We start from the raw sequence: 15,697 nt of genomic DNA on the forward strand, positions 1-15,697 counted from the left end.
ATCGGAGAATTCGGCTCTTAGATGAGGATGGGAATTCGAAGATTTCGGGTTGAGCGCACTTGCTGAATCGATGCCACAACTTTAGTTGCCTCTCAAATAACTTCAACATCAAGTGCATTTGGACATAATTTGGCAAGAAACTGAGTAAAACTTCTAGTACAAAAAGAATAACATCCCTACTTCATATCTACGTTTGAATCAAACTTCAAGAACCTTGTTATCCCCTCGAACGCTATTGTCATTAGCAGCATTTGAGGCGTCATTGCGTGGATTACATTGCCCCATGTCTCTCCAAATGTTGTACGTCCCCAGGATTTTCTGCCCCCAATCTCCGACGTGCAAAGCGATATATGTTTCGATGCCGCTGATCATGCCGTAAGCTATGGAGTATGTTAGTGGCATGAGAATTATGGTCACGAACGCCGGAATCGCTTGCCTCAGGTCGTCCCACTCGATCTCCACCACCGATCTCATCATCAACACCCCCACCAAGATCAGCGGCGGCCCACTGCCCATGCCGGGATCGAGGCGAGCAGCGGTGTGAAGAAGAAAGCCAGGAAGAAATAACCCGCCACGGTTATCGCCATCAACCCTGTCCGGCCTCCTTCTTTGATCCCCATTGACGATTCAACGAACGTCGTGACGGGTGATGTCCTGAGTAGCGACCCTAATATGATCGACGACGCGTCGGACATGAAGGCAAAGTATTGGCCCTCGAAGCCGCCGTTCACATCCGTGAAGCCCGCGAATTTGGCCATCGAGTACAACGTCCCTGTGGTGTCGAGTATGTCTACGTATAGGAACGTCACTAGAGCCTCCCAGAACGCGGCTTTGTCTATGTCCTTGAAGCTCAGAGCTCCGACCGTCGTCTTGATCGAGTGGACGTCCATAATTTCCTTGAAATACTGATAGTGCAAGTTCCCTTGCTCCGTGTTCGGGAACACCGTGACGGCAGTGTTCCGGAGCCAGGAGACGATGGTGACGAAGACGATGCCGTATATCATCGCCCCTTTGACGTTATTCACCCTGCTATGCCAAGCCATAAGGTTGGGCTCTCCATGCGATTGCCCATGCACATTGTGTCACCTAAAATAGAAAATTTACTTAGTGAGCCCACTTAATTCGTTGTTAAGCAAGATTAGGAAAGGCAAGTCATCTTAGTTTGTCCTAAAGATCACAACGGCAGGAAAATTGCCCAAAAAATCATAATCCCATTGAATTTTTGTCAATTCAATTCTAAATCTTTTAAGTTTGCTAATTTAATCCTAAACATTTTTACTTTTTACCAATTGAGTTCTATTGATCGGAAATCGTTGACGTGGACACTAGCCGTCCTACATGACACGGCCGGCGCCAACGATGTGGAAGGGTTTTATTATGTTTTAATATTTTTTTCGAATTCTTTTTTATTTGTTCTTTCTTTTAATATCTTTTTCTCTATTTTTCTTTTCTTAGCTGCCGAGCTCTGAGAAAGGGCAAGGAAAAAAAGGAAAAAGTAAATAAAAATTTCAAAAGATATTTTAATATTGCTCACGTCAACGTTGGTTGTGCCTCGATTTCCGCAATTTCGATCGACAGGACTCAATTGAAAATTTGTGAAAATATTTAAAATTGAATTGACAAACTTAAAATGTCTAGAATTAAATTGGCAAAAATGTAATAGATTTAAAAATTTAAACTTTTTCTCACCACGGCTAAATGGATATCTCACCTGAAACGGTGACTTGAGGTGCCGAGCCATCCGTGCCGTTGGCCAACATTGCGACGGGGACTAAAGCCACTCTAGAAGATCTAGGGCAGCCTCCAAGCGTGACTAGAGTTGAAGGACTGTAACCAATGAGTCCGATTCCTTGATTATTTTGTAACCCGATGAATGCGATAAACAAGCCGATACCCGCCATCGAGGAAACCCGGACGGTTTTCGGGATCACCTGCGCAAGTTTTGCTCGCAATCTGACCGCCGACAACAGAAGAAAGATCCAGCCTTCGATGAATATGGCCGCGAGGGCGCTCTTATAAGGCACTTTACCGGACCTAGGAACCCGACCACGGTGTAAGCGAAGTAAGCGTTTGTGCCCATGCCCGGAGCCAAGCCTAAGGGAAGATTGGCCAATGTCCCCATCAGGAGACACCCTATGAAGGATGACATTATGGTGGCCACAATTAGGTCCTTGTGCGTCTTCCGGAGGCATTGCTCGTAGCCCTGGTTTATCGGGGGAAATTTGCACGACTCGTCGGGTGGGACGATTTGTTGGGTTGGGCCGGTGCAGCTTGATAGAGGAACCGTGCGGTCGGAGCAGACCGGGAAGCAGTCCTTGACGGTGCAAGTGCCACCCGAGTCGGTTAGGATGCTCACGTTCACCGCCAGTATGTAGGCCATGGTGAGGAAGGTGGCCGTGCCAGCCCGCACCTCGGTGCTGAAGGTGGTTTCTCAATCCCATTGTGATGGTTTAGACTTCTGAAGCCCACAATGCTCCGAGGGCTTTCCCGCTCTCTTGAGCTTGGGCTGATTTTGTGTGTCAACACCTGTATTTCTTACAAAATTGAACAAAGAAAAAAAATTCATTGTTTAAGAAAATGTATAGACATATATATTATTGTCAATAATGGAACATTTTTAATGAACTACTAATTTCAAACGATACAAACAGCTATTTTTTAGAAAATTATTTTTCAAATCATTTATTTTCACAAAATAAACGGACTCTAAAATTTTTTTCATTGTGACAAAAAAAAAAAAAGAAAGATTGTCTTTGTTGTCTTGCAGTACTTCTTATTGTGGGCGACATCCCTCATCCTCGATGGGACTCAGAGTTACATTAACAGTCAAATTTCATGTTAATTGCTGAAAAAGTATGCCTCTAGGTCATGAAACTAATTGGTCTCTAATGCCTTTGTTAGAATGTTGTCTACAATGTGCAAACCATGACCGTGTCAAATGGGTAAGTATATGGTTAAAATGCATAGAGTTAACTATATTTCGGCCCTTTGGCCCGCCCCCACCCTTTGGGGCTTGTATGATCCCTTGTCTTGGCCTTTATGTAAGATCTTTAATACGAATGAAGTTAGATTTCAAAAAAAAAAATGGGTAAGTAGGATTGAGTTTGGGTCGAGTCAAACATGGTCTGACCTTTGTTGACCTATTCAATCCGTTTTTGATCCATATTCATCCAATGTAAATTCAATGACTCATACTTGACTCATATCCGACCCATATTTCTTAAACATTTCTATATTTAACCAAATCATACAATAATTGTTTCTTATAATTTGATAAAAAAATGATATTGCTAAAAATGATATTTAACCAAATCATGCAATACAAATTTTAGGAATTTTTTTTATTATATATTTTTTTATTTTTTTACAAAATGTTTTTATTTTTTATTTTATTTTCTCTTTTTCTTTTTTTCCTATTTTCCTCCTCCCTCCTCCTTCAACGGCCAAGGCAGCAAAAAAAGAAAATAGAAAGTAAAAAAGAAAAGAAAAATTAATGTTATAATAAAATAATAAAATATTAACAATTTTGAAATTTTTTTGAAATATTCAAAATAAAATCTATTTATGACTCTCTAATTGTCTTACCTAACCCATTTATGATCCAATTAAAATCCATTTAGAATACATTAGATTTCTAAGTAACCCATTTATAATCCATTTAAGCACTTAAGCTAACCCATTTTTGACCCACCACCATTAAATATTGGTTGAATATGGGTTCTAGACCCATTTTGCCACCTCTAGCAAACCGAGCCAACAGTATGGATTTTTTTTTTTAATCCATGCCAATAAATTGTAGTGATTGGAAAGTAGACGCCAAAAAAAAAAAAAAACTATTGATGAAAAAATGATCGGGAATGAAAAGAACACAAATAATCATGTGAACTGTCAAAAAGAGATGATGATTTTTATCCATTGTTGTACACTAAGTAATATCGACACTAACGTGTGACATACGATACGCCACAACACATACACATGATAAAGTATTATGTGTATATAAAAATATCAGCAGTGAGTTTCTTCTTCTTTTTCTACCAGGAATTCACGATTAGTTTTTTTTTTTTTATAGTTGGCTTGGAATATCAATTTTGGAGTGGTCGGATATATTTATTTGATAAATTTATATTTTGACCCATAATTTATTGAAAATGCTTAAAATTGACATGTATTCCTTACAAAATTGAACAAAGAAAAAAAATTCATCGTCTACGAAAATGTATAGACATATATACCATTATCGATAGTGGAACATTTTTCATGAACTAATAATTTCAAGCGATATAAATAGCTATTTTTAGAAAATTATTTTTTAAATCATTTATTTTTTGCAAAAAAAAAAAAGAAGCCTAAGATTGTCTTCATTTGTCTTGCAATACTTCTTATTGTGGGCGAAATGGCCCGTCCTCGATGGACTCGGACTTTCATTAACAGTCAAATTTCATGTCAATTGCTTAAAACGTATGCCTCACAAGATCATGAAACTAAGGTCCCGTTTGGTTCAGCATTGGAAATGAGCATTAGGGCTCTAAAGTCCCTTAGTCAAATGCAAATGGTGTTTGGTTCATTTTTTGGCTCACCTTAGGGAGATGCAATTGTATCTCAAATGCTCTCCAAAGTCCTTTAGCCCAAAGTATCTCTAGAGGTACTTTGGGCTAAAAGACTTTTGCAAAATGCAACTGATTTTTTTTTTTTTTAACTTTGTCACATTCGCTTGTCGTCGCCGCCGCAACAGCCCCGGCTGCCCCCGCCCGCCCGCCGCAAGTCAACACCGCCCGCCATCCTCCGCCACCCGCCTTCCTCTACCGCCCGCCATCCTCCGCCGCCGTCGCCGCCCATCGGCCCCCGTCGATTGCCCACCACTCGCCATCGCCCGCGGCCCCCGGCCGTTGCCCGCCCGCCCCCTTTCACCGCCGCCGTCCGCTACCCGGTCACACCGGCGGCCGCCACCGCCGCCTAGCCATCGCCCGCCGACCCCCCGACCGTCGCCTACTCGCCGGCCGTTGCTTTTTTTTTTTCAAAAAGTAAAAATACTTTACAAAATTCATTTTTCACCAAACAACATTTATATCAAAGTTACTTTCCAAATGTGTTTTTAAAATACATTTTACCAAATACTACTTACATTTTGAAAAAGACCTTTAGCTCAAAGGTATTTGCATTTTCTCAAAGTCCCTTGATCAAATGCTAAATCAAGTAGGGCCTAATTAATTTTTGATGCCTTTGTTAGAACGTTATCTACAATGGGCAAACCGTGCCAAAAGTACGGATTTTTTTATAATCATGCCAGTAAACTTAGTGGTTGGTAAAATAAAGAAAGATAAGTTTTAAATTTGTAAACAGTTGAAAAGAAGTTATGATTTTCTAAAAATATCGGTGGGTTACCAATAAATTCCAAGAAAATCAGGTAACTAGTAATTGTTTCGCGGATATTTATTGACACTAAACAACTTCTTCAAAATCTACCAGTAAAGGGAAAAAAATGTCCTTTTCTTTCATATGGAACGGTAAAAATGTCTCGCCTGATAAAATATTAAAATATTTAATCACACATTTATCTAACTCCCACTAAATCTCATATAGCAGGAGGTTCTGAGTTCAAATTATTTCAAATCTCATATGCCTTCCCAATTAATACGAAGGCATTCATTTCGACCAAGTATTGTTTTTTTTTTTTTTTTTGGGTAGTATTCCAAAAGTGCATGTAGGAAGATGGGCTTCCAGGCATGCAATCTCAACCGCAAGTAGTGTTTGGTAAAGTGTATTTAAGACTAAATTGACAACAATACATAAGGTTTAGAACTAAATTAGCACCAATAAAAGGTTTAGGACTTAATTGGCATCAATACAAAATGTTTACAACTAAATTGGCACCAAAAAAAGGTTTAGGACTGAATTGGCACTAATACAATAGGTTTAGGACTTTTTTGACACTTCTCCCATTCCAAAAGTGCATGTAGGAAGATGGGCTTCCAGGCGTGGAAATAGGTCCCATAGAAAAAAAAAAAAAATTAGGCTTAGCAGCCGGACCGATCTAGCCTGATTGTAATATTTGTGGGCATATATGCCTTGGGTGATTGGTGTTTCTTACTTGTGATAATCACAAAAACCACCTTCCAAGCTTAACTCTCATATGAATTTGCGCCCTCGGTTAAAATCTACAATTAGTATCTCGCATCTAAAACCCGAAATCCTGAATAAAAAGAATAAAATCTTCCCTCATAGAGCCGGCAGTCCCTTTCACCTAACACCTAGGGGTGAGCATGGTTCCAAGGTAGAACCCAGCACCTGGAACCGGAACCTGTAGGATCCGCTATGGTTCCAGGTTCCAAAATATGCAGGGTAAGTTCCGGGTTCCAAAAATTGAGGAACCCGTTCCAACGGGTAGGTTCCAGGTTCCACTACCTGGAACCTGGACCTTGGATTCTGAAATAAATTTTTATATTTTTCTTGGTATATATTTTTGCACAATCATACAACGTTATATGGCATTTGATGATAATTGTATAATTTGGAGTCAAACAATTTTTTATGTTTCAGGTTCCAAAAAATGATAAATGTGTTGCAATGGATTGGTTTCGGGTTTTAAATGTAATTTGTACAGAGCCTAAAATCACTCACATCTACTTTCTCTTAGATGTTGTAGTGTTTACTCTCATTTTGCTTAACTAAAAATGAAAAAATAAAAGAAAATAAAAGAAATTGATAGGTTCTCGGGTACCCTGGAACCGACCCTAGAACTGATGACGGGGTAGGTTCCAGGTTCCAAGGTGTGACAGGTAGGTTCCAGGTTCCAAAAAATGAGGAACCTGTTTGGACGGGTAGGTTCCGGGTTCCAGGTGGAACCTGTAAGGAACCTGGAACCGCTCACCCCTACTAACACCAGCCGCCATTGTCCACCGGCACCGGAACCATTACTATCAAGACAACCCAGTAGGTGCCGTAGCATCTCTAATGGGCTCCATTAACGGTGAATTAGCTGCCAGCCAACATGCCTAACCTGGCTGGCTTTGATATGATAGTAGGTACTCCCGTTCCGGTCGGCTATCGACACACTATCAATCGGTCTAATCACGCCCAATCTGCTTTAGCATTGCTCAGAAAACCCGTCGTGCTAGTTCGGGATCTCGCAAGACTTATCTGTCAGTACAAAATCTCATAATTCGACAAATCGAAAAGGCGATAGATTCAACACCCGGCGCTCTGGTCCGCCCAACAACCACCTAGATCCTTCTTCCAACGGAGTACACATACAAGGCCGGACGGAGATGAGAAGTTGCAACATTGTGGCCAAGCCACACCTTCCCATACTCCCAATCTGGGGAATATCCGAAGAACACACTCCGACAAAATCCCGATTGCTTTCTCGAACAGTGACATTTTATGACTTGGACAAATTTCCTAGTTCCCTTTTCGACCGTCTTGTATTTTGTCTGCAATTTACAAACAGCAAGAGGTCCCAATTTGCACGTGAAAAACGTTAAATTTGAGCCAGCTTTCACGCAATGTTTTGATAATGATGACATTCTGTCTCGCGCAATAAAGTTTACAACACCATCTGTACAATCCGCCATTAATGGCGTCCTCCATCTCTGTTGTGTGTTAACAGCTTCGCTTACCCACGTTCTGTCTGTCATTGCAAACCCGAAAAATTGAAACCTTGCCTTTCTCCTGATTAATATATAATACACAGAGGCACCCTAATGGAAATGTAAACTATCCATTTCCTTTACATAGACGATTACCCAACTTCATGCATGCACGTTTCACATGTCTCGACAATAATAAATACTGACTTGACCAATTAAGAGTTCATGCAAAATTAAGGTCATGAGGCTTTCTCAATTCGTGCTGTGCACATTTTAGAGGTCCGGTCCGGTACAGGTGAATCGAGGATTCGCCAGGTCTGCGCATCGACAATAGTGTAACCAAGTCGCCACCAAGGCGGTTGGCCTAATTGGTTAATCTGGTTACCTTTCTTTCTTTCCGCGAGTTTGATCCAGGTTATGTGCAAAAATCATTGCATGGTTACCGCTGCGTAGCCTAGCTTTGCATGCATCGGGTGGATAGATTTCGTGGCTACTAACATGTTGGCTGGGAGGCGGTGATAGGCTTGCCAACCGCAAATATTTCATTTTTTTCCCTAAATTATTCCGGAATGCTCGGTAACCGAGTTGATGAAATGGAAAGACCAAGTTGCTTTTCGTCATTTTCAAATAATTTGTCATTTCAATTTGTTTATTTCTAGTGAAAACTTCTAGCAAGATAATGTAATTTCCATCTTCCACATCTTGTCATAATTGCTGTGGCGGGCCATGAAAGTGAATGCGTTAATCTAAAGAGTGTGTTAAAAGTTAAAACCTAGGATTACCAGTGTAAAATACTAGAAAAACATTGTTCACCTCACCCTCACAAGGATTAAAAAAGTCCACATAAAACAAGTCCAACGTTGTTTACTTACAAAGAGGAGGAGGGAATCATACGTTTGCTTATATTCGATAGGGGTGAGCATGGTTCTAGGGTAGAATCGGGAACCGGATAACCGAACCTATGATTCTGATCCGGTTCCCAATTCTAGTGAAATAGGGTCCCATTTCTGGTTTCCGATTTCGGTTCCCGGTTCTCTAAGGAACCGAACCGGAACTCGAATCGGAACCGGAACCGGCACTTTTTATATATGTCATAAAAATTGAGAATGTTGCTACTTATATTGTATATGAATCAAAAAAATTGGGAATGTGATCTTGAAATCACTCACTGGAGAGGGAGCGAATTGCTCTAGAGTTGGTGGAGGAAAAGAAAGCCTAAGCTAAACGTTAGAGAAGTTTACAAGAGCAAGCTAAAAAAAAAATTGAAAACTTGAGCTCGATTGTGTTGTACTCAAATAGGGAAGAGATTCGAGATAATTTCAAAAAGGTATTGTACAGGTGGCATGCCGGTACATTGCAAATACTTTGAATTCTCCGAGGCTCATGTTTTATAATTCACAATCTTGCACTTTGATAATGCATCGGCTTTTTTTGACCAATCGTAAATCGCTCTCTATGATTAAAAATGATTATGTGGATGTTGAGTTGCTTTTCTTAAGTGTTCTTAGTAAAATTGCGGGTTCCCGGGTACCCTGGAACCGGACTGCGGAACCTGTGATAGGGTAGGTTCCAGGTTCCGTAGTACGTATGGTAGGTTTTAGGTTCCAAAAAATGAGAAACCTGTACTATTAGGTAGGTTCCAGGTTTTAGGTGGAACCTACCCCGAACCTGGAACCGCTCACCCCTAATATTCGGGTTGTGACTTTTGGATTTTTCTGTCTATTTTTACTTGTTTGATAATTCATCCGATCTATTCTCCCTTGACCAAAACACGATAAATATAATCTCTTAATCAAATTAATAAATCCAATAATGCCGAATAATGATCACTTAAATATAGGAGAGATCGCAACAAGTACTGCCCACGGGATTCATGGGGAATCGTTTTTGGCGTAGACCTTGATATGTAGAGTAAATCAATCAATAATGAGTTGCACTTATTAACTGTTTAAAATTCGATACATCAGTAATGCAACAGCTAGTCCTCTCGCAATGATTTGCAATGAGAATTAGGGGTGATCAGTTCCCATTTTGGTCCAGTCTTATCCTGGAATTGGGAATCTAGAACTGGATCGGGAAGATCAGTTCCTAGTTTCAAGGATCGGGAACCGAACCAAACCGGTAGATCTGCTCAAGCTCCCGGGTTGTCCAATCATTGAAATGGTCGCTTTTTTTTTTTATTGATTTGTTGTTAGAAAAATTTCCCGTTAACTACATATTCATCGGACCACCTCTTGTTAATTGCATCGCGTCGTCGTTAAACCTAAAAGCCATACCATGCATCCCATACATTTTTAGGTTTAGGTTTACACTTACAAAATTATTCTTTCAAAAAAATATTTTTCAATCCGGTCCAAGTGTTTGGGTTACCCATTGTAATAGGGAACCAGACAGACCATAACTGGTTCCAATTTTATGGAACCGAAACTCGGACCAAAGCCCTTGGGAACCGGACCAAACCGAATGGTTTAGTCCAATCCAAGTGATTTTCAGTTAGGTCGGTCCATTATGCTCGGCCTTAATCAGAATAACATTTTATTATGTTTTTTGGTAGATACAAAGAAATTGAAAGCCATACCATGCATCCAAAGCATTTTTAGGTTTAGGTTTACACTTACCAAATTATTCTTTCAAAAAAATATTTTTCAATCCGGTCCGAGTGGTTGGGTTACCCACTAGAATAGGGAATCGGACCGACCATAACTGGTTCCAATTTTATGGAACCGAAACTCGGACCAGAGCCCTTAGGAACCAGACCAAACCGAATGGTTTAGTCCAATCCAGGTGATTTTCGATTAGGTCGGTCCATTATGCTCGGCCTTAATCAGAATAACATTTTATTCTGTTTTTTGGTAGATACAAAGAAACATGGGAAGGAACTTCGCCAACATGCTTTGTGGAGTTGAGCAGACGCTTGTATCTGGTCAAGTATATAGCTCATAATCATATACAAGGACCAAGACATTCTTAGTCCATTTTTTTTTTTTGTCCTGTAAATGTGAACATTCAGAATTTTGCGGTTGGAAACTGACGAGAAATAACAATCTTGGTTTGTTAATTCCGATTTTAAACTTCCTTAATCACAGTTGACTTTCCACAAGTATATAGCCCATAAACAAAGGGCCAAGACATTGTTAGTTCATTATAATTATCGTTGTGTGCATGTGAGTATTCACAATTTGACGGATCATTATTAAAGACTAGTAGTCTTCAAGAAAGTAAACTATTATTAACAAGGTGTAATTCCTATTGCTTAAAGATTAGATGAATCGTCGCGCTGCGTGACCACTTCTGGTTTGAATCTTTCTCAATTTTTGTGTCGAATCACTAACTTAAATATAAGTGTTAAATCAACTTTTTCTCATATTAAGTTATTAACTAGTTTTAGATATCGATCATCTGAGTTAGTTACCAATACTATTTCTTTGGCTTTTTATTTATTTATTTATTTACCAACTTTTCAATTCGGTTATTTAAGTGGGAATAGCACTGATAATTCATTCGAATAAAGGTTAGTAATTTGATGTGATAGTTGGTAAATTTCAGGCACTGTTAAGAAATGTAATAAAAATTGAAAATATATAAAATATTTCTTTGTAAAAGAGAAGAGAATTATATTAGTAAAATTTACCAAAAAAGCATGGGTGACTAACTGAAGAACTAGTAATACAAAATAAGTTGGTAACTTAATCGTAGAAAATCTTGGTAACCAAGGAATATAAGTCGTACCTAATAAATAAAATCCATCGGTAAGAAATGAAATAAAGGGTAAGAGAAGTTTTTTTTTTCCCCCTCTGAGATTAAACAAGTTGGTAATTTAAAAGAAAACACAAATAAACATATAAAGGTTGTAAGTTCAATTAAGACTGATAAATTGATAGGAGTAAAGTTGGTAAATGTCTTAGAAAAAAGGTTGGGAAGAAACTCAAACAAGAGCTGGTAAACCAAAATTAGTTGGTATACTAATGGGAGAAATGCTAGGAAGTCAAACTTATAAAGGTTGCAAGTTCATGTAAGATTGATAAATCGAAGGTTTTTGTGAGAAGGACAATTAAAAGTCAATAAGCGATAACAGAAGTTGATCAATTAAAAGAGACCAAATGAATATTGGTAAGTACCTCAAGTTATAATTGGCAACTCAAAACGATATAGTAATATAATCAGAACAAAGTTGGTGATAATTCAAATTTTAGATTAGTAGATTCAAAAAGGTGTTCGAAAATGTAAATCTTTGGTAAAAGAAAAAGAAGGAAGAAAAGTTTGCAAATTTATAACCTATCATAAAGGGCTCACAATTTAATAAATGTGCCGTGAAGTTACAAAAAAATTTCGAGAAAAAATCAGGTAGCCAACAATATAGGGTGTGCATGGCAAAACTTTTGCCTCGGGAATCAACTTCTGGCCAAAATTTACTTTTTATACTTCTTCTTCTGAGTAGAATTGATTTTTCTACTTCTACTCTAGAAATTGATTTCTGATTAGATAAATGTGTTTGATAATAGGATAAAATTTCTGTTTCTAAAACAAAATTTCATTTGATAACAGTTGAAAATTTCTACTACTGGAACATTATTAACACAAAATCTTCCGTAAAAAATTATTGATCATAACCTAAAATGCATGTTATTCTAGAAAAGTGAAATGAAAATATTGATGGATTTACGTATAATTTTTCATTTAATTATTTATGGAAATGGGGCCAATTTTATGCTGAAAATTATATTAATGAATACGATGACCGAGCTCATATATCGAAGTGAAAAGTATGGGTAGTTTTGGTGCTTCCTTGCCTATGCCTAGAGGTGTCAAACGGGTGGGTTGAGTCGAATTTGGGTCGGGTTAAATATGGTTCGACTCATATTGACCCATTTAACTCGCTTTGATACATTTTCATACAGTACAAATTTAACGACCCATACTTAACCCAATCCATATCCGATCCGACCCTAATTAGTTAAATACTTTAGAAGTAGAAAAATGAAACTGCATAACAAACGAATTTCTGTTTCGGATGTTGCGTTACCGGATGAATCTCTGCTCTAAAAGAGTGATCATGCGCGCTCTTCATCATCAATATCTTGTTGGCACTTACTAACTTCTTCAGAAATTTACTTGTACGAAAATCTTCTCCTTCTTTTGCGATACAGAATAATAGAAATCGTCCTGTTAAAAGACATTTGTTTCGACCAAGGTTAAGTGTTTTTAACGATGTGAGCATCTTGGGTTATTGGGTGCTTCAACTTGGGATAATTGCTAATTTTTAAAACTTACAATTAGCATCTCAAATCTAAAATCCTGAATCCCGAATAAAAAGAGTAAAATACCATCCTTCACAAAAAAAAAAAAAAAAAAAGCTAAGAAAATCCCACTAGCTCTAATAGCACAGCACCCCGACATGACAACGCCGACATGAACAAAATTTTAATATTTTTATTTTTTTCAAGCCACGGGCGAGGGCTGCCAAGCCCTCGCTAGAGGCCGCAAGGGTCGAGCCCTTGCCACGAGGAAATGGAAAAACAATAAAAAATAAAGAAAAAAAGCAAATAAAGATTCAAAAAAAATATTAGCAAATTGTAAAAAAAAAAAAATCACGTTAGCACCGGGTCGTGCATAAAAATTTTCAATCAAAATTGACCAGATATACTCATCTCATACCAATTTAAAAAGGTTTAGCATTGAAACGATTTAATTAAAAAATTAAAATTGAATTATTGCCAATATAATAAATTAATGATTTTTTTTTTGTATTTTTTCCACCAATACTCCTGGAGAATCCGAAGAACACGTGCCGACAAAATGTCGATTGCTAGCGGACAATTTCTATTTCCTTTTCGACGTAGTCGTGTAATTTGCTCGCAATTTACAACGAAGGCTCCAGATCAAAGTGGATAATATTACACAATGATAGTCCCTAAGGCCCTTCGGCATAGACTACGACGAGCGTGAAATAAGAGAAATGTCCAAAGATCATCGAAGAAAATTCCATGATCGGAGAATTAGGGGAAAATGGAATTAAACTTTCGAACAATGACAATAAATTCGGTGCGATTGCGTGCTAGAGAGAGAGAGAGAGAGAGAGAGAGAGATGAGTCTTTGGTCAACATTGGGGGGAACAGTTCCCACGTGCGAGATTCTCGAGAGCAACAGCAACTTTCACCTCCGATCGTCCATCCCATAGGACGCCTCATGATCACACGCACTCCTGTCCTGTCCCCACCGGTCATCATCCAGCACGAGCAACCCTTCACCTCCCGAAATTCTCACGACCGCCGCCGCCGCCAACGCGACGCCGACGCGTGGCGAGAACCTTCTCTCGAAACGAGCCGGTCAGATTCCCCTCCTGTAGACGCAGATCGTTGCCCCTGTAAATCTTCCCCCGGGGGCACGCCGTTCCGTGTCATCCGAAGCAGAGATACTAGAGGAACAAGACAAACCAGAAATCAGAAAAAAAAAATTGGATCTTCTTCTCATCATTTATTCAATCATTTTCGAGGGAAAAAAAAATATCGGGAGTGCTAAAAATTGTGTACGACGCTCACTTTAGTGCCACAATTTTCCGTTGGATCACTTAAGTGATTGATTTTTTAAAAAAAAATAATTAGCACTAAAGTGTTCGACGGAAATTTTTTATACTAAAGTGAGTGTTGTACATAACTTTTGACACTTTTAATATATTTTTTCCATCATTTTCCATCAGAGTGCAATACATGGGTTGTCGTGATCTTCAGTGTGAACTTAGATCCTCCGTAGAAATTGCTGTTTTGATAGTAAGTCCAAGAAGAGATTCAAGTTTGCTTGTCAATGCCTTGGCGATTATAGTTATTTGATCTCCCAGGAACAAATCTTGTAGGACCGAATTTTGTTGTTGAGGGGTTAATTTGCTAGATCCTTCCTCTTAACCCTTGATTTTTCCATTCGCGTCGAAAAAATGATTGTGGAGTTTCTCGCCTGCTAGTCGATTGATACTTTTAAAGTGCAATTTTGCTGGGCTTTCTGTTTTTATGCTGGTAAAGTACATATAATGGATAAATTAAAAGTCTCAATGCCCACTCAGACCATTTTGAGTGGTTCCATTTATGTTCTATGGGCTCAAGAAATATCAATTCACTCGAAAGGATGCCGACTTTGACATTATATCACCGGTGATATTCACGCGCATACTAAGATTACTAGTAAAACTAAGGATAAATTTGTTGCCCATTAGGTTAAATAGGATAAGGAATCATCATATTCTCACTTCGACTTTTATCAGTTGCATGCGCATTAGTGAAGTTGAACCTATTGTTAGTAGGGGTGTCAAAATAAAACCGAAAAACCGAACCGAACCGTTAACCGAACCGAACCGAACCAAAAATTTCACGCATTTCGGTTCGGTACGGTTTCGGTTTAGGTAATGAAATAAAAAATCATTCTTATTTTTCGGTTCGGGAAATTTATGATCGATATGGTTCGGTACGCGGTTAACCGAACTAAAAAAAAGGCCCATCTTCTTAAAGGCCCATTTTATTAACTTTAACGTTTTTCAATGCCTCTATTCTTTTTCACCCCCGAAAAAAGAGCTCCCGAAACCCTAATCGACCTCTCCTTTTTACCTTTAGCATCCCGTCATTGAAGCCCCTCGTGCTCGACCTCACCATCATCAACGTCGAGCACCTCATCAAGCACGCCAACCGGAAGAACGGCGACCTCAAGCCATACGCCATCTTCTGGATCGATCCCGATTGCCGCCTCGCCACCAAGTCCGATGATTACGGCTCAACCCGACGTATCCGCAACGAACAGTTCACAATCCCTCGTGCCTTCCGCCTCCTCGATTCCGTCCTCTCCCTCAAAGTTTTCCACTTTAAACCCTCCGAGACTACCAAATCCTTGGTTGGGTCCCTCCTAATCCACCTCAAGGACCTGCCCGACCCACAAGATAAGGACCAGATCCGAACGGACGAGCTTGTCATGTTTTCGCGTCAAGTGAGTGCTCCTCCTAAGCATTCTTCGTGTTTTGCAAGGTGTATGCTTGTCTCTAGATTCTAGTTCCATGATTCGATTCTGGTTTTGATCGCCTAGGGTTTGCGGCGTCGCTGAATCCAGTTTCTTCAGGTCGGTGGTCTCTC

At 39.2% G+C, this 15,697-nt stretch overlaps 1 pseudogene; it reads right to left on the minus strand.

Moving 5' to 3' along the window:
• Positions 1–120: 120 nt before the first annotated feature.
• On the minus strand, positions 121–15,292 carry LOC115730962 (annotated as a pseudogene).
• Positions 15,293–15,697: the final 405 nt, after the last annotated feature.

Source organism: Rhodamnia argentea, chromosome 10 (assembly GCF_020921035.1).
Source record: "Rhodamnia argentea isolate NSW1041297 chromosome 10, ASM2092103v1, whole genome shotgun sequence".
Taxonomy (NCBI): Eukaryota; Viridiplantae; Streptophyta; class Magnoliopsida; order Myrtales; family Myrtaceae; genus Rhodamnia; species Rhodamnia argentea.